The following is a 20,615-nucleotide window of genomic DNA, read 5'->3' on the forward strand; positions in this document are numbered from 1 at the left end:
TCATTTTTTTTTTCAATTTTTTTGTGAAATTCCAATGTACAGCACCACAAAAAGTTTTTTTATCGGCGAAAAAAAAATATCTTCAATACTCTGATATTTAGAAAACTAATGATTGCAAATCAACTGAGCAGGTGTAAAATGCATATTAAACACTTTTTTCATTCGAATGTTAATTAAATTATTTAAATTTAAATTAATAAAAAACAAATTATTCGCTCTACAGCATTGCCTTGGCGTTCTCGATTGCGAGATTCCTACTCGAAACTAGGTGTCCGAAGGCTTGATTGTTGAGACAATTGCAAACCTCTTTTTACACCTTAGCTCCCATCCACCCCGGGATTCAAACTGACGACCTATGGATTGTTAGTCCAACTGCCTACAAGCGACTCCACCGAGACAGCACCCAGGGAGACGACTCCTGTACCTGGACTGAGCTAACGACCTAACCACTAGGTTAGACCGGGACCACCATTTACTTCCCTGTCCGACGGAAGGCGTGATCAGACAAATCTAGTCTCATAATTTGCCACCGGGACCTTCTGGGATCAAACCCAGGCCGACTGGGTGAGAGGCAACCGCTCTTACCCCTATACCACGGTCCCGGCCAAATTTTATATTTTTATATTTTTTTAATATTGTTATATAGTGTCCACGTGGTTAATGTTTTGTCTCCAATTAAAGTACCCGACCCCGATTTTTTCAGGAAATTGTATCTTTCAGTCGCATGTCGTATGATTCTGCCATGTTAATGGTTATTCACCATTTTTAGATATGTTACGGCAAACATCCAAAAAATTCTTAGAACAACAAATGCAGTTGTAAGCTTTTTGAACCAGAAACCTTTAATTAGCAAACAAAGTTTATTATTTGATCTGTAAGTGTATTGCGCGTGTATTTTTTTTAAATGTCTTAGTATTTTTGGTTATAAATAAGATATTTTGAAAGAGGTTCAAAAAATAGAATCGCAGAAGTTATTGTTTTTCTGTTGAACTATGTGATCCTTGTAATCGTTTTAAAGTTAAGTCCAGACATATTCATTTCTTTAATATGCTTGTAGTAAATTTAAAAAAAGTTTATTTTTCTTCACAATAACATACTTTGTAACACCGTGTAACGATGATTTTTTCTGGTCGGTTACACCGACCAACAACCCCGCCGCAATTTCAGAACTATCCACCATAAAAAGGCTAACTTCTTGCAGGGGGTTTCGCCTGCTTCTAGCTCACTCTCTAGCTTCCCTCTCCACGTGCCGTAATAGATGAACTTTTTTAGTGGCACAACATTTCACTTGCAAAGCAGCCAGCAGCCACCGCCACCCCACACCAAAGTTCGCCACACGGTTTATTTTGAATATTTTATCATCCCATTACACTTTCGGTTCACGGAGGAAAGCCGTGAAAAATGCACCACAAAATTCTGCTGAACGTTGCCAACAAATGGCCTCACTTCACAGCCGGGCTTTTTCCCGACCGCACTCACACATTTATCACAACGGTGGGAAAAACTCTAATGAGCTCCCATTTTCCGGAGGGCCGGGCGTCGGAACCACACTCGAGGAGCGATTTTTCTTCTTCCACGTGCACTGCACACGTGTGGCCTTCTTCACGTAACGGCTCACATATGTCATACGTGACAAGGGGTTGTTAAGGGGTCGTCTTCGTCGTCTCCCCTTTTTCAGCTCCACACTCTCTCGATAACCGCCTGTTCCATTATCTTCCTCCAGGAATCACAATTCCCAACGGGGTGGCGGTCCAATCATTCAGGCAGTTTTTCTCCTAGGATTTCGACTCACACTCGTGGAATAAAATCTATGTCAACAATTCCATAATCATATCATCATCATTCATGTCGAGATCCGCTTTTCATCAGTCACCATCACCGGAAATCGTGTCCTCTCTTTTGCGCTGTAGTTGTGCTATCTTGTCACATACTATACACATAAACAAATTTGTTTCTTTTTTGTAATTAGATGTTGCATTTTGTAAAAAATGCAGGATTCAAAATATTCTAGTTGATAGAGAAGTGTTCAAAGTACCTCAAGAAGTAATTTTCAACAAATTTTGAAAAGTTTCAAAAGTTATTTAACTCTAATTGTGAAAACTACTTGATAATTATTATTAAACTATTAAAGTGTCATGTTTTTCTGACTGAAAATGAGTTCGGAAAACGAACTGTACTATTGTATTCTTTGGACATTTTAAACACTAAGAACAGCATTAAAAATATCCTCAAATTAAAAGCTTTTTTCAGTATAACATTTTTTTAAGTATATTTAGAAATTGATGATTCATCAATTTTCTACAGTTATCCCACATATTCGAAACACTTTTGTGGTTATGCCACCAACAAATTGCCTGCTCCATAATTGTGGGATGTTATCAGGGTTGTCTGACAAAAAATGAGAAAATCTTGCCAAGTATTTCTGGAAAATCTGGCAGACGAAAATTTTACAATCATGAATGGGGAAGGGGAGGAAGGCTATAAATTAATTTAAAATTTTGTAGAATTCTGATGGTTTAGTTCAGTGTTTCTTAACCGGTGAGGAATTCCTTCCTTGGGAGGAATGAGGATGCAATAGACGATTTTAACAAGGATTTTAACGTTTTGCCAAAATTCCCAATACTTTTGTGGCTCATTCTTTAAAACTTTAATACATACAATTACTTTTGAATTTCTTATGAAATATGTGAATTTCTTTGATAATTGTCAACATTTTTTCTTAGATTTCATCTTGAGAGTGTTGAAAGATATTGCTGGCAATAACTAAAAAAATAACAGCTTAATTTTTGTGAATTTTGATAATATTTCAAACATGAACAATTCTTAGATATTTTTGCTTTAGTTTCACAAAATGAGCTATATTTTTTTTTGCTTCAGTAAAGGCTTTGCTTATTTTTTTTAAAGAATTCATGTGAGTTTTCAGGATTTTACCAACATGAGCTTTTCTTGAAAATATGCAATGATTTTTTTATAGGAATTATGAGTTTTGGGACTGTTTTAATCATCATGAGTCATGAGAGAATTTGGTTTTGGATTTTTGCTAGTTTTAGTTTTTTTAAACAGACCTTCAAAAAATAATTCAAATTCGAATATTTTCAACCTGAGCAACATTTCAAAAAATATATTTAAGGATTTGTATCTTTTCAATTTATTAAGAACATTATTAATTTCTTTTTTTTTTTTTGAGTTTATAAACTTTTCAACCATACGTGAAACAAAAGTTTTCAACAAATATTTTTGTGAATTTTTGTTACTATCAAACAACAAGAAGTTATTTAACTTTTTCCTTTGTTTTTTTGAAAGAAAAAAAAACAATAAAATTAATAATAGTAGGATTGATTTCTATGACGTTTTGCTGCACTTCAAATAAAGTACTAAGCAAGAGTAGTTTAAGGGGTTACATACATGTAAATCGGCAAAAATTTCAGAGGTTGGTTTGAGCACACACTTAAACTTTTTTTTAAATCTGTTTTAAGGGCATTAAAATAAATATTTTCAACTATTATCAAAATAAATTTGAAGGCATTTGGTTGTATAATTGCCGAGATATAGATATTTGAAGTTAGCAGTTTCAAAAAATGGGTGCCACGATATCTCAACACTGCTTTGACCAAATCGGCTCAAAATTTTGGTGAAGCCTCGTTAAACCGGTCCTGTGTGCATGACGAAGCCCGATTTTCAAAAAAAAATATTTGAAAGAAAGATAAAAATATTTCTGTGTTTTTCATATAAAAAATCAGTTTTTGATTTTTGTATTTTTTAAAAATGCAAAATTTCAAAATCGGACTTCGTCATGCACACGAAATATGTCTTGCAAGTCTTCACCTCAAATTTCAGCCAGTTTGGTCCATCTCATCTCGAGATATCATGGCACCCGTAAATCAACTCGGCGTTTAGAGAAAAACGCTCACAAAGTTTGACAGTTCGCTTTGCGCATGGCAAAATTTTGAGCGTAAATCATATCTTACTCAGTTTAATCATGGTATATCTTCATGAAACTTTCAGGAGTGATTGGAAATCATATTTTAAGTGGATTGAATAAATTTTCTGAAACATGAAATTTTGTGATTTTCTACATGTATGTAACCCCTTAATTAAATTGGTTTGAATGAAGGTAATTGAAAACTCTTTGTATTTATAGTCCTTGTATTTGTTTTTGTATTTTAAGCTAAACATATGTTTCGTAAAACTTACTTATTTTACATACATAAATGCCAAACTACGATTCTATGCATTGATACCAATTAGATGAATATTGAAGGTGGAATAAAGTCCTTAGAAATTAGCCAAGGGGGAATGGATCGAAAAAGGTTGAGAACCACTGATTTAGTTGATTTTGGCCTCAAAAAGGTTGAATCAACATATTCATAAATGTTAATATTTACATGTTTTTAAATTTTAAATCAAATTCCTACAAAAATATGTTCGCAATTGGCAGAAAATGGAAAATCTGACGAAATATGTCAAAATCTGGCACAGATAATGACACAGCTTCATTTTGGCTGACACTTGAATAATCTGGCGTTCCCAGATTTATCTGGCAACCCTGGATGTTATTTTACCTCCCACAGTTACAAAAAAAATACCTCATATCAGCAATAAAAAATAAAAAACTTAAAAAAAATACAAAAATATATTTACTAACAAATGTAAGAAATGAGTGTTCTGAGTTTGTGGATTTCACAGGTATATGTTTTTCTTCAACACTTAATTTTTTTTTCGACAGATTAATCGAAAGATCACAAGAAAAGCTTTCAAGTGAAGGTTAAATCGTGTTATTATGTTAAATCATCGAGTTTCTATGATTTTTTGAATACTGGCCGATAAATTTAGTTGAACAAACAGTTAATTTTTAATTTTAATAGGAAATATTCAATGAAACCATCCTTATGATCAATTTTACGTAATTATTTCAACTTTTATGCTGAATTTTGTAAGAAACAGAGAGATTTTCAAAGTCACTCAGTTTTTTAATATCAATTTTCAACGAAACTATTTTTTAAAGCACTCTCATAAAGGCATTTTTGATAAAAAAAACCCAGTACATGAAAAAGGCTGCATAGTATTTCAAAAATAAATTGAAATATGTACTATCAATGTCACCCCGGTAGACGGTACATCACAGCAATTGGAGTAAAATTTTAACTGTTTATTTGCAAACTATAGAATTTGTTGATCTGTTTTTACTTTTCTTTAAGATTTTTTAAAGTATTTTGATTCTTTTGACCACTTTTAACCTTCAATCCTTTTGACATTATGATCAAATCTTCAAAAAGCAGATACCTCTGAAGGTAGAATTTCTGGAGCAATACCAGAAAAGCTGGAACTATTCTGCATATTTCGAGCCATCAGTTAACTTTTTTTTTTACAAAACTCGAAATGTGCGGGTTTTTTTTTTTTGAAAAGTTATCTTTTTGTTTAGAGTTTGCAAAATAGTTCCAGCTGTCAAAATGCTAATGCGCCCTTTTCAAATGTTGCTCCAGATTTGTTAAGATGTTATTAAATATTAAAAATCCAATCCAATCACTGAAAAAATATAACAAAGAGATTTTGAAAAAATAATAATGATCGTTTATCTTATCTAATCTAATCTAATCGAACACAAGCGCAGCCAGTCCGAAGAAAGCATCCGGGAAGATCTTATGGTTAGATTACGCCTCAAGTTCTTTCTTGTCATTCTTGTGACCGGCCCGTGGCTTAATGGCTACGGCTCCCGCCTCATAAGCGGAAGGTTTCGGGTTCGCTTCCCGACCGGTCTCCTTGAAATTATTCGACTATAATTGAACTTTGAATATGAACAAAAAACGCATGGAATCAGGTGGGATTCGAACTCACACCTTTGGATTTGTAGTCAGATGCTCTAGCCACACGGCCACCGAGGGGTTGATGATACCCCTTGAGTGAATTAATCCGTAGTGGTGAAATAATGTCACAAGGTCATTTACTATATAATACAACAATCCCTTCCCCAACGATTCCCCTACACACACTACACACCATATTATATCAATAACTCGAAGTGGTTGGTACGGTATGTCCCCACGTCTTCTTCTACCCCTGATGATTCCATGAAATGTGGGTTCCGTTCATAGAATCTGTCTCTTGCGGTTAATGCAACGCAGTAGGCCGGGTCACTTTAGTGAGTGTAATACATTTCGGGGGTTCTCGAAAGTACTGCAATCATTAATAATGACAAGAAAAAATAATAATGATCGTTTATGTTAATAAATAACCTCATGGAATGTAAATCCGAAGATATTTTTAAGAATAATAGTCAAATTTGACAGTTTGGTCTGTTCCGTTACTTCTCAAGCCTAAAATAACAATTTTATCAACCATGTCAATCTCTTTAAAATGATTTTTTGAGATGACAGTATTGCTAATAAAGAAGGGATTCATCTACAATATCTGTTGCTTGAAAAATTTCAAAACAGCTCATGCTTTCAAAATTTCTAGTCCTGTTAATGATTTGCGCCACCACAAAAATTCATTTTAAACTTTCAGATAAATAATGTCTCCCTCTCTTACTACACAGATAGAAACCTTGTTAGAAAATCTGGAAACTATATGTTGTCGAATGTGGAATATTGGAATGTTTTCATTATCGTCAACATTTTTATTCGATTTTTCTGTAAATGGTTTCAAAATTTACAACGTTGTTTACACAATCACACACAAATTTGTCGATTTTGGAAACATTTCAAGGTTAACAAACAACATAGAGTTAAGCAGATATTAGAATGCTAAAAAAACAAGCATGCCTGAAGTTTTTTTAAAGGTCCCATAATAGTAGTTTATGTAACAAGTTGCAAAAAGAGGTTTTTTTCAGCACGAGTCGTACATTTATCCAACGAGGTTCACCGAGTTGGATAAATACGAAGAGTTCTGAAAAAATCAAGTTTTGCAACGAGTTCCATACACCATTTTTTGCAATTCCAAAAAACACACACTGAGTGAAATTTTAAGTCAAATTTTCATGTATTTTGTCAATAAATCGATTAAATAAAAAAAAAAAGTTGAAAAGTGTTACTTTTCGAAACAAGTGCTGATAAGTTCAACTTTTCAGCACCCATTTGAGTGCTGAAAAGTAGAACTTTTCAGCATTTATTTTAAAAAGTGTTGCTGTTCGATTCTGTTATTTTTGGTACAGAAAAGTAGGCCATTTCGTCGTTCAAGAATGACAGGAAAAGTAAGTAGTTTCACGACGGAATTGCAAAAACAACATTTAATTACACTTTGCTTTTTGGGTGTTTCTGAATACCCCTGACTCACGGCGATTTCAAAAACACCCAAAAAGCAAAAAATGAAAATTTTGTTTATGTAAAACTCTAGAGCCAAATTCGTCCTTTTTCGTGTGCGAAAGTTCTCCAAACGTCTAATAGCTACTTTACCGGATTTGCTTACAAGATTTCTACCCATGTAGATTTTTTTTTCACTTTATAAATATTTTTTTATTCAGAGTTAGTTGAATTTTGATTCCCTCAAATCCAAACCTTCTCCATTGTAACTAAATTAAGAATGAATTTTACTCGAAATTCAACCACAATAGAGGTAGGCTCGTCCAAAATTTATTCGATTAAAACTCCCCCCGAACTAATCAAACTAAGAGAAAATTAAAAAAAACTCATTGTGAGTAGGTTCAGTTTTTCGAAATTTGAATGACATTATCACAAAGTAACAACAGTTTTGATCTAGCAAATGAAATTAAAAATAAGTGAAATGCACACAGCTGTGAATTGCACACAACGCACTTGTTCTTGTTTACATAACCGAGCGCAGGTTTCCACTAATCCAAGTAAGAAACGCCTCAACGCAACAAGATAGCACAACTTCGACGAATTTCCACACGTGCCAGTTTCCAACCTTCAAATCACTTCTCCCAAGCTCAACACACAAAAAACCGCGCGATTTCCGCCAGAAAAAAAACGCTCTCCAGCCTCCAGTAACTCGCGTGGACCACGTGCGGCGTGGGCTGATCCTTCGACGTCAAAGTTCGCGGCCGAACTGGCGCGCTGGACCTACCGCACCGTGATGGGGAGCTGCTGCCGTTGCAGCAAGGACCTTCGGACAGCATCATATGGTAGAGCCGAAGTTCCGCCGTTCGGGAAAACGGTGGTGATTCTGCGCGTTGACACCGCACTGGCTGGCAACACTGCCCCACGTTCGTCCGTCAAGTCGCACATGGTTTTACATCCCGCTCGCTGGGAGCAACGATTTGGTGGGGGAGGGAGGTAAGGGTTAAGGACACGTGGCGGGATTCAGGGATGCAGCGTTGGCGCTTGAAGTTTGTTTGTTTTTGCTGCTGTTCCTTTTTCGTTCGGGTGTACTTACGGCTTCGAGAGGAGTCCAGGCTACGCAAACTACTCGACAGTGAAGATGGGGGTGGTTTGGTTATGGGTGGAAGTGGGGTTGAGTGGGCTACATCCGATGCATAGATATATGCGGCTGGTGCTGTTCAAAAACGGGTGGTAAATAATCGTGACGATTTTGGTTGCCTTCATCGAAGTGGGGTCTTTAATATATGTGTGGTTTGGTTTGGTCAATCGATATTTGGCTTTGTGTTGCGGGGAGGAAAGTTTACGTGGCAGCTTTTAAAGTTGGATTAAGGGGTTGTTTAAAATGAAAATAATTGCTGCAGAGATTATGCTCATCCTCCTTTTGTTGCTGATTTCATATACGGATATAACACAACTGGAGAAATGATTTTTGAGCTGTTTTTACTATTTCTACAATCCTTTGACGAAGTCAAATTGAAAACAAGGTGATAACGTTAGTATGAGTTGGAAGTTTGAGATTTAAAAAAGGAAGCAATTAAAATACTAACATTTTTTATAAAGTATTGAAAATCGTACCATAAAAAGTCCATCATAACAAATAAATAAAAATATAAATAAATTGTTTGCTCAACAGCATTGCCTTGGCGTTATTCATTGCGAGATTCCTACTGAAAACCAAGTGTCCGAAGGCTTGATAGTTGAGGCAATTGCAAACCTATTTTTACACCATAGCTTCCATCTACCCCGGGATTAAAACTGACGACTTTTGGATTGTGAGTCCAATTGATTACCAACGAATCCACCGAGACAAGACACCTGGACTGAACTAATGACCTAACCTCTAGGTTAGACCGGGCCATTATTTACTTCCCGTCCGACGGAAGGCGTGATCAGACAATTCTCTTCTTGAAAAATGCCACCGGGACCTTTTGGGATCGAACCCAAGTCGGCTGGGTGAGAGGCAACCCTGCTAACCTCTACACCACCGGTTCAGGAATATTTCCTATATTTAAAAAAGGTGCAGGTGGTTATGTTCTACATGACCAATAAGACAAAGAACTTTGTACAAAACTCTAAAAAAACATTCTATTGTTATTTATATTTTTTAATTCTTTCCAATTTATTTAATCCTTAATAATTAATACTAGGTAATTTAATGTCTTCAATCATTGACATCTCCGTGAAAATAAATTGCCATAAAACGAAACTATTGCCAAAACAAGTATGGTTCGGAAAATGTCTATCCCCCCCCCCCCCAGAAAAAACGGCATCCAGAAATCATCAATCACCTTACAACCACTATCGAAATGGCAAATTTCATGTCCAGTCTCAAAAACGATATTGCCCCAAGTCGCATGGTTCGATAAATTTCCCCGGTAGAACCTTCCCTCTGGGCCATGGCCACTCCGGGTGTGGCCAATCCTGCCAAAATGGCCATTTTCAACCAGTATCAAAATCCATGAATTTTGATACCAATATTGCCCCAAGTCGCATGGTTCGATAAAAGTCCCCCCGGTAGAACCTTCTCCAGAGCACTGGCCACTCCGGGTGTGGCCAATCCGGTCAAAATGGCCATTTTCATTACCAGTATCAAAAACCATGAATTTTGATACCCATATTGCCCCAAGTCGCATGGTTCGATAAAAGTCCCCAATTGAACCTTCCCTCAGGGCAATGGCCACTCCGGGTGGCCATAGATCTTAACTCCAGGCAGTCCTTGAATGACCATGAACATCCCGAAGTACCCATAGACCTTTGAGATACATAAAATTTTAGTAAACAAATAAACTTGAAAAAAAAATGTTTTTCAAATATTTTAATTTTAAACTTTTAATTATTTTTATAATCGTACAAAAAAGCTGTGGACCCCCAGAACTTGACAACTTTTTTTATAATTTGTATTGGTTGTTTCCGTTGTGCTAAAAGGAAATTGCTATGCACCAGGCGCTTCCATATTCTTGTAGATGGCTCATATAATTGGGAGGAGACGCATGGTTTTTTTTAAATTGTTCGATTTTTTATGTTAAAAAATTTACCACATTCTCATCAGTCTCCATGGACATAAAATCAAATTCTATCGATTGCATCGGATTCGGGGAAGCCTTTTCTCTGAGGAACCGATGAGATATCGTGCAGCGCATGACACAAGATTTGTTTTGTCGAGTAGTGTTATTTATCTTTCCGCAGCCAGCTGCCTAAGATTTAAAATTTTCAACCGATAAACAAAATGCTCATGGTCACATCACTGCCACTCGTGAATCCTGACCTCATACCCATCTACTAACCCCTTCAAAACTCATGTGATACTTTGTCGGAGAAGCATTCGATTGGGCGGTCTCTATCACTCAAGTATCGGACTAACATTCCCATCCACTTCCCCGTGACCCTACCACTGGTCGTGGCCGGCGCCGGTATTGATCAGCATGATAGGGGCCTTTGAGAAGTTGCGAAGCGAGGAAAGATAGCACCCACTCATCTTCCACGGCTTGTGGATGTAACTTCTGGAGGTCCTGGTCAATAACGGAGTAGCAACTGCGGGTGGGCACCTATGCTTATGCTTATGCTTATGCTTAAACTGTTGTAGAACGTTCTGTTGTGATACTCTATTTGATTTTAAGTTCCCACAAAGTTTTTATCATATAGGGGAACAGCATCTAATTCCAGCGTGCCTCTTATGTTGGCAGGTCAGAACTTTGACATTCAATTAAAGCTTATTAAAAGTGTTTTCAACTGAAATCAAATGATAAATAGCTCAATAAGAAGTGAGCAAGCAAGTTTCTATCAAAAGTTTTGCAAAATTAGTTGTTTAAATAGTGAAAATCTGAAAATTGGATTGAGTTCGGAGCGAGTGCTTAACCTGCCTAACATACGAGTATTTCCCCTACAAGTTCATTTTTGTGGTTTTTTTTTTCGTTTTAATAAAGTGCGCTGAAGTCCCTATTTTCACCCCCCTAAATCCAATTTTCGCCCACCCTCGGAACCAGTTTTCTTCAATTACTTTCCGCTGCTATCAAAAAGTTTTCATGGCGAACGAAAACTGGTTCAAGGGAAAGTTGTAAAATATTGTACTTGATTTCGCCCTGGACGAAAATTGGATCTCATGATTTTTTTGTGACCCCAGAAATCACCCAGTTTATTTTATTGAAAACACCATTGTTAAACTTTTGAAACAAGTCAACTATTAGATTTCCTTGAAATTCAGACTTACAGTGAAGCACTGAATAATTAATTTACATTTTTTTTCGGACAAAATGTATTGTTTTCCAACATTAACATTACTGCCCATTGTAGTCGAATTTGGATAAAATATGGCGTTCCATCTTTTACCGTTACCGTTCCATCTTTTTTGGGAGGCTTGGGCGTCCGTGTAAGTTGGACATGCGTTGGGCGTTCCAGTGTTAAAATAGCTTTGGAGTCATATACATAGTTTCTAGTTTTGTGACAAATTGAGAAAGCCAAACGCGGTACAAAAAATGAAGTCTCCCCATTCTCCGCTACGTAAGTGGGTAGCACTTCTTTCTTTATCAAAAATATAGGTCAATTGATTGCATCCCAGGCATCACACAATTCTGTTTCAAATCCTGTTTCAGAGCGTAGCCACTTTCTCGAGCAGGACAACTGGCAATAATTGTGAATGCGTTTGCAGGAGGTGCCTGCTGTCATCGTCAGGAATTTCCACAGCACCAGGTTCCGGAAAAGGAACAATGACCGTCCTGGAACGGGGCACTCCTGTATGAATTAAGTCTCCCCCGTTTCCTGTCCTGTCCTCAAACCCAGTGCCAACATTTATTGGGAGCAAACGTGGGTGGTTGTATTGTGGCACACGTGTGTGTTGTAAGGCCGATGATGTGATGAATCGTAAATTATTACACAACAAATGGGATGTTGCGAACTCAATGGCAAGCATTGTGACAGGCAGGCTACAGAACGCACAAATGTATCCGTTCTGGGTCCTTAATACTCAGTACTGCTGACATGTGCTCAGCGGGTCGTCGCCGTCGTGTAATGTTGTCCCAGTTTTTTTTATTTTAGGAGAAAATGAATGTGATAAAGATTATTTGATTTTGATAAAGTGTATGACGTGTGGCAATTCGTTCGCAAAACCACCCTGCGTCAAGCAGGCACAACAGTGACGAAATGCCTTTCCGAACCAGAAATGGACGTCGTCACCAACAGTGAGGAAGAGAAGTACGTGCGCCAGGTAAGGAACACAACAGGGAACATGCCCTAGGAGTGTGGACCAACATGAGATCCGTGCCGCGGCACACACCGGGAATTAATTGTGATTATTTACGAGGCTTAATTAAAATTGGGCAACATGATGAAGATGTGTGTGCGTATTTGGAAAAGGAATGTGCTTGTGTGTACGTTTATGCTGATGGAGCGGAACGGAATTGTAATGAGCAAGTTGTTTGGAATAATTATCATTCGTGAATAATTGGGAGCCTTCGAAAATGTAATAACGTTCAATGGGATGATCAGTTTTGGGCTAAATTGGCGAACTGGATCGATATTGAGTGAAGACAACAGATCTCAAAATTTGAATAGATATGTGTAAGCCAATCTGAATAAACAATTAAAATTCAGCTGTATTTTTCATTACCAACCAAGTGTTTACAAAATAAATGCACATCCTCTTTAATTTGAATTCAACCGTCACTCAAGTCACTCCCCATTCAATCGCCAAAAAAATTACCCTCTAAAACAGCATTCCAATCATTTTAGTGCAGCACGCAAAATTCAATCAATTTTCAAAAGCCTCTTCATCTAACGACCCACGCTCTCGACATTCATAATTGAAAAGTTTATCGAACTCTTTTCAAACCCTATCATCACGCCGCAGACCAGCACTACCGTCTCTTTTCACTTGGATGACCTGCAACCGTTGGTCGACACGTAGAAATTCCACCACGCAGCATAATCCATCAGACAGCATCCACCACCCACTGGCGCTGTGGATGCAACTGGAACTCCCACGTGCGCACAGTCAATCGCCGCATGCATCAATCAAATTTTATTGAATAAACCTCAACGTTGATTTAGTCGTCACAGTTGACCGTCACGGTTTAGGCCACGGACAGGTTTGAAGGTTCATACTGAATCATACTGAAGAAGATTACATAAAATTTTGAAAATCTTAAAAAGTTGATAACCTATGATTGCGAAAATATTGATTAAAAGACTTTTTTTTGTATTCTTAAAGTTTGAATTGGAAAACGGAATCCATTTTCGGATTCTTTCGAAAACATTGCACTAAGAGATGTAAAAATTAGTTTCTAAATAATGAATTGTGTGTGTTTTTTTTATAAACAATCCGAAAAAATCGAATTTACAGACATTTTAAGTAAAACTAATTTAACCGTTCGGCCACGCCCGCTCTGGAACTTATCACATACAGTATGTAAAAAAAGTATTTACACCCCTTGGGCACTATGCACATTTTGTGGTGAAACATGTGAAAAATTTAAAGTTTGACAGGAACCTAGTACTACGTTTTGTTCAGAAACTCATGCCAAACATTTTGCTACAAAAATCTCATGAAAAGATGATTTTTACAAAAAGTTATTAAACAAATACTATTACGAAAATAAAAAAGGTGCAAAAAAAGTTTGTACACCTTTCGAAAAATTAACATAAATAAAGTTATTTGTTGACAAATCACCATAAATCCAGTCTCCAAACTCCAAATAGGCATCCTTAACTGATTAAAATAATAGTTTGGATTGAATATAAAGTTTACTAATTACTTAGTATAAAAGTTTAGATAACTCTGGAAATTCTATATAAAACTAATCTAAACTTAATTTTGCAAACTTTCAATTTAGCTAAATGTCAATATATTACCATAGAATTGCTAAATAAACATTTTGAAGTGGGTATAACACCGTTTTGGGGATCTTTGTATCGCTAGAATAGATTTTTCGTTGGAATTTCGTACCAACCCGGAATTACGTCGTCGGAAAATCCGCCGGCATCCGAACCGGTCCACAATTCACAAGTTAACCTATGTGGCATCGAAAAGAGCATAAAATTTCCGATCTTTTGATACCCATATATCTAGGTTTTCTATAAAACCTACGTTTTTAAATACCTGGGCAAAAACTAAGTTTGATCTACGAGAACAAAAATTACGAAATTCCATACATTTTTGGCAGGTTGCTCAAACGAAACCATGACAACGTTTTTGCTTAGGTATTTAAAAACGTGGGTTTTATAGAAAACCTGGATGTATGGGTATCAAAAGATCGGAAATTTTATGCCCTTTCTGATTCCACATAGGTTGACTTGTGAATCATGGACCGGTTCGGATGCCGGCGGCCGACGACGTAATTCGGGTTGTACGAAAAATCTATTCTATCGATACAAATACCCCAAAACGGTGTTATACCCACTCCAAAATGTTTATTTAGCTATTCTATGGTAGTATATTGACATTTAGTTGAATTAAAAGTTTGCAAAATTAAGTTTAGATAAGTTTTATATAGAATTTCCAGAGTTATATAAACTTTTATACTAAGTAGTTAGTAAACTTTATATTCAATCCAAATTATTTTTTTAATCAGTCAAGGATGCCTATTTGGAGTTGGGAGACTGGATTTATGGTGATTTGTCAACAAATAACATTATTTATGTTCATTTTTCGAAAGGTGTACAAACTTTTTTTGCACCTTTTTTATTTTCGTAATAGTATTTGTTATATAACATTTTTAAGCAACATTTTTTACGAAAAACTTTACTTCTCTTGTTTTAATTTTAGTATTTTAATTTACTTTTATCTTGTGTATTTTATCTTTGTTTTTGATTTATTTGGCCTATTCTACCACCTCCTATCATAACATTTTGCCTATCTAATTTTATCATGTTTTTACAGTCTCTTTTTAAATTTTTGGTTTGTTTTTCACATTTTCTGTTATAAAATGGCACTATTGTAATTTCAATTGTTAAAAAAATGCGTAAATGCATAGTCTGGAACACTAAAATATACTGTATACTTTTTTTTACGTAAAATGTTGAAAACGTTAGTAAAAATACCCCTAAAAAATTACATTTTTAAAAGCATTGTCAAAGTCACTGTTTAGGATTGGAAGAGGAAAGCAAATGGGTGACTAATGATGTACTGTGGTACGCGCGGCTGGTGCTACCCGCGCAGTACTAATTCTCGCCTGTTTAGGTGGCAGTTCTGAAGTCGCTCATTCTCAGCTGCCTCGGTTTAGCACGGCCCAGTGCTTAACTGAAGCACAGAGCTTATGGGTTTTTGGCTATATGGGAGACATTGGCTTTAATCATATGAAAAATCATGCAAATATCAAAAAAAAATTTAGTGTTTTGAAATCAGGATGATGTCAGTTATCCATTAAAATTATTATTTCATGAAAATTTTCACAAAAATACGTATTTTTCCTGTATTTTGAAAATGCATTTTTTTCTCCAAACAATCCAAAAATATATTGTTATTGGAATATGAGTTTCAAATGATCAGGTTTTTTCATACATTTTGGATGTAATAACAACATTTTTAGAAAGTACTCTAATTTTTCACAAAACTACGTGTTTTCGAATAAAATACTCAAAATTTCCGTTTTTACAATGTGGGTATCAAACGATCGGGATTTTTTCATACATTTCGAATGAAATAACAATATGTTTTTGAAAATACTCAAAATTTTCACAAAGCTATGTATTTTTGTAAAACTTTTCAAAATTTCAGTTTTTACAATATAGGTATCATTTTTTTTCAAAAATACGTTGTTTTGTGAAATTTTTTAGTAATTTCATTTTTTTAATAACTTTCGAAATGTATGAAAAAATCCCGATCATTTGATATCCACATTGTAAAAGAGCAATTCCATGCCAAATAGTGAATCGGTTGTACCCGACCCTCTCCGATTTCAATGAAACTTTGTAGACATGTTATCCTACGCTAATATAAGCCATTTTTGTGTATATGGAGCCAGTTCCACACGATAATGACATTTGAGAAGGGCGTAAGTGTTTTAAATATTTTTGTAATTCGGAATTTAAATATTTCTGTATCTCGAAGCCGTTGCATCGTATCAAAAAGTGGTCAAAGACAAACTTGTAGGAAATTTGAAGGGCTTTTCGATAAAAATACACTGAAAGAAAAAAACACGCAACTTTTATGAGATTTTTTGATTTTTAAGTTTAAAAGTCAAATTTGAGGGGGAGCCCACGATTTTTTTTCGTTCAAAATTTTTGTGAAGATAGCCTAAGATGTTACAAAAAGACTCACGAAAAATGCAGGATGGAGCAACTCACATAAAAAAATACAAAAATCATTTACTGAAACTGTTTTTTTTGAAAAGTGCTCTAAACATCAAAATTTTCAAAAACCGAATACGGGAATCGATTCTCCAGACAATTTTACATAAAAGTCTCCATATTGACTGCTGTCCTAAGTCCAATCCTTGTGAAGTTAAAGTGGTTTTAAAAATAAAAATGTTGAAAAAATAGGTTTTTTGATGGTTTTTGGTAATCTGTTTTTCTTTTTCGACAAGACTGCTCGCCAAAACCAGAAATGTTTTTGGTAACTTCTAAATGACAGACTTGATTTTTCAGTCTCGTAAATATTTTTATCGGAAAGCTCGTCAAATTTCCCATAAGTTTATCTTTGACCACATATCAATTGGATGTATGGGCTTACAGATATAAGCTAATTACATTGTTCATAACTGAAAACATCATATTTTTTCAGTGTAGTATAGTAACCTGGATAGACCACTTTTTGATACGATGCAACGGCTTCGAGATACAGAAATATTTAAATTCCGAATTACAAAAATATTTAAAACACATACGCCCTTCTCAAATGTCATTATCGTGTGGAACTGGCTTCATATACACAAAAATGGCTTATATAAGCGTAGGATAACATGTCTACAAAGTTTCATTGAAATCGGAGAGGGTCGAGAAAAAAGTACCTGAAGAATTCCTGTTTTGGGCTGGAATTGCTCAAAAACGGAAATTTTCAGAATATTTTTTCGAAAGTACGTAGTTATGTGAAAATTTTGAGTATTTTCAAAAAATATTGTTATTACATTTGAAATTTATGAAAAAATCCTGATCGTTCGATACCCACACTGTAAAAACGAATATTTTGAATATTTTATTCAAAAATACGTAGTTTTGTGAAAATTTTGAGTTCGAAATGTATGAAAAAATCCCGATCGTTTAATATCAACATTATAAAAATTGAAATTTTTAGTATTTTTTCGGAAATACGTAGTTTTGTGAAAATTTGGAGTATTTTCAAAAAATATTGTTATTACATTGGAAATGTATGAAAAAATCCCGACCGTTCAATACCCACATTGTAAAAACGGAAATTTTGAGTATTTTATTAAAAAATACGTAGTTTTGTGAAAATCTAAAAATGTTGTTATTACATTCGAAATGTATGAAAAAAACCCGATCGTTTGATACCCATATTGCAAAAATTGAAAATTTGGAGTTTTTTTTCAAAAAGACGTATTTTTTGTGAAAAGGGAGCGGTCGTGGCTGAATGGTTACTGTTCGCTTTATAAGCGAATGGTTCTGGGTTCGATACCCATCTGCTCCCAACGAGAAAGTTCTGGACTCATTGAATTTGGAATTAATGAAAAAACTTCAATCTCACGGCGGGGTTCGATCCCCTGTCCTTAGGATTGGTAAGCAAAATGCTTTCCTCTTAACCGTGGAGCATTGGTAGCTTGAGGAGGAATCAAACTGGTATAGTTGAATCCAAGAATCGGACTTAGAATTGCATTGAATGCAAGTTGAACATCAGAACTCAAACAAGATTGCATGCAAGATTTGCAAGCGCAGTTGAAATTGAATCTAAAAATACCTCGCTATAAATAGCCTGGACGACTGATAGAATTCATCCAATAAGAGATGAGAAGAATTGAAAGCATTCCCATTAGAAATGAGAACACACGAAGAATTCGAACAACAATGCCAAAGGTCGTTACCACTCGCCTAGGGTGGCTCCTCAGACCATTCACCTTCCCAAAAACCGTCCAACTCCAAGCGAAACTTACTTGAGGATACCGTGGAGATTTTCCCTTAATACTCTTAAAAAAGTGGAGCATCAACACTTCCCGTCTTCCAATTCCCTTTCCTTGTCCGTGGTGCGCGGTGGAGATGGGAACGGCCGGCAATGGACGGCTGCCATGGTGGTGAGAATCTGGTTCAGGTGGAATTGGTTCTATTCCCAATTATCGATTCCTAGGCAACTTGGGCTTAGACAATCATCACATCACATGGCAAAAATCCAGTCTGCAATCCGCTAAAATCACCGTCTCCTAGTGAAGCGAAGCGAAAAGACGTAGTTTTGTGAAAAGTTTGAGTATTTTCTAAAAATGTTGTTATTACATCCAAAATGTATGAAAAAACCTGATCATTTGATACCCATATTGCAATAACAATATATTTTTGGTTTCTTTAGAGAAAAAAAAATGCATTTTCGAAATACAGGAAAAATACGTATTTTTGTGAAATTTTTTAAGAAATCATAACTTTAATGGATAACTGACATCATTCCAATTCCAAAACACTATAATTTTTTGATGTTTGCATGATTTTTCATACGATTAAAGCCAATGTCTCCCATGGTTTTATCCCTTATCCCCGAATCCCACTTTCCCGAATCCCATATCCCCGAAAATCATTTTCCCGAAAATTCCACATCCCCGAAAATCATTTTCCCGAAAGTGCCACTTCCCCGAAAATCATTTTCCCGAAAATTCCACATCCCCGAAAATCATTTTCCCGGAAATTCCACATCCCCGAAAATCGTTTTCCCGAAAATTCCACATCCCCGAATGTCATTTACCTGAATGGCCATTTTACCGAACTGCCGTTTGCCCGAATTTACATATACCCGAATGGTTACTTCACCAAAAAATCATTTTTTTCCGAATGATGACCTAAATATAAACTAAACTGTTATTTAGGGATTTTTTTTATAAAAGTATGACGTTAATATTAAATTCTCCTACGTGTTTTGTAAGATTAAAAAAAAAAACAAATAACCGTAGAAGGCCATTAATAAACCACGCGGACACTTCAAGATTGCGGGGTATTGAGATCATCCACGTTCCATAAAAAAATATTTTTTTTTGTAGAGGCCATTTTCAGCAAAGGACAATTTTCCAAAACGATATCTACGTGGTAAGGATAGAACAGCAACGATAGCTTTATGCGACGACTCGATGCGCAGGATTCAGTTTGTTCTTGATTTTGTTTAACTGAATTAATTTGTTTTTATCAATTTTGGCTGGATGAAGGCTTTGAACAATTAATTTTTATTTTTTTTACGTCCAATTCGAGTTCTGCGACCAACCCTTTAAATCCTATCTAAATAGTTGATTATTGAATTACAAAAAGCATTTTTTGAATATTTCATCACCGCCATTTTAGATTTAAAATTACTAAATCACTTTAAAGTAGTTTAGGAGCTATACTTAAGCTCGACAGCTGATTTTGGTTGCCAAGGTCCCGAGTAACAATTACAAATTTTTGCGGTAGTCGGGCCTGAACGTGTATCAAACACGTTCTGACCTGAAATCCCTTTGGCCAGTTGAATATTCAAAATTCAAGTGAAGCTCGGAATTTTTTGAACGTTCAATAGAGTAATCTACGTTCGTTTGTATTGCGTGTACGTACACAAAAATTAAGTGAGGTTAAATTTTGTCAGCCAGCAAAATCAAATGGTGCACTAGTGTGCGTACGCGAAACGTCATAAAGCTCTATTGTGGACATCATCCCGGTACGAGAATCGAACTCACGACCTCTGGATTGGAAATCCAGCACGCCGCTAGTCGAAACCCATCCCCTACCGGTCAGTATTCCCAGTGAGCAGATTTTACTCTTTTAAGGGATCTGACTCATCACCCCAGACAGGAATCGAACCCATCACCTTCCGCTTACAAGGCAAATCCCGTAACCTTACGGCCACGGAAGCTCGGCAAAACATGATACTTTATTGATCGCTACTTCCCCGAACCCGGTCAGGCGGGTATGGCCGTTGTCCAGAACCGCGCGGTTCTGGGCAACGGCCATACCCGCCTGACCGGGTTCGGGGAAGTGGCGTTCGGGGAAATGGCCATTCGGGATTATGGTCATTCGGGAAAATGATTTTCAGGGATGTGGAAAATTAGGGGAAGTGGCCATCCGGGAAAATGGTTTTTATGGGAAGTCGCCATTCGGGGATGTGGCCGTTCGGGGAAATGGATCGTTCGGGGAAATGATTTTCGGGTAAATGACATTTCGGGAAAGTGTCTTTTCGGAGATGTGGCATTCGGGGAAATGTCTCTTCGGGAATGTGGGTTTCGGGGAAAT

At 36.1% G+C, this 20,615-nt stretch overlaps 1 protein-coding gene across 1 annotated transcript in view; it reads right to left on the reverse strand.

Annotated features, from left to right (window-relative positions):
* LOC6044693 overlaps positions 1-7,992 on the reverse strand; it is a 324,907-nt gene extending 316,915 nt beyond the window's left edge. The window contains 1 exon segment of the mRNA XM_038258625.1: positions 7,752-7,992. The gene's annotated coding sequence lies outside the window, so the exon portion shown is untranslated.
* Between the last annotated feature and the right edge of the window lie 12,623 nt (positions 7,993-20,615).

Source organism: Culex quinquefasciatus, chromosome 3 (assembly GCF_015732765.1).
Source record: "Culex quinquefasciatus strain JHB chromosome 3, VPISU_Cqui_1.0_pri_paternal, whole genome shotgun sequence".
NCBI classification, from domain to species: Eukaryota; Metazoa; Arthropoda; class Insecta; order Diptera; family Culicidae; genus Culex; species Culex quinquefasciatus.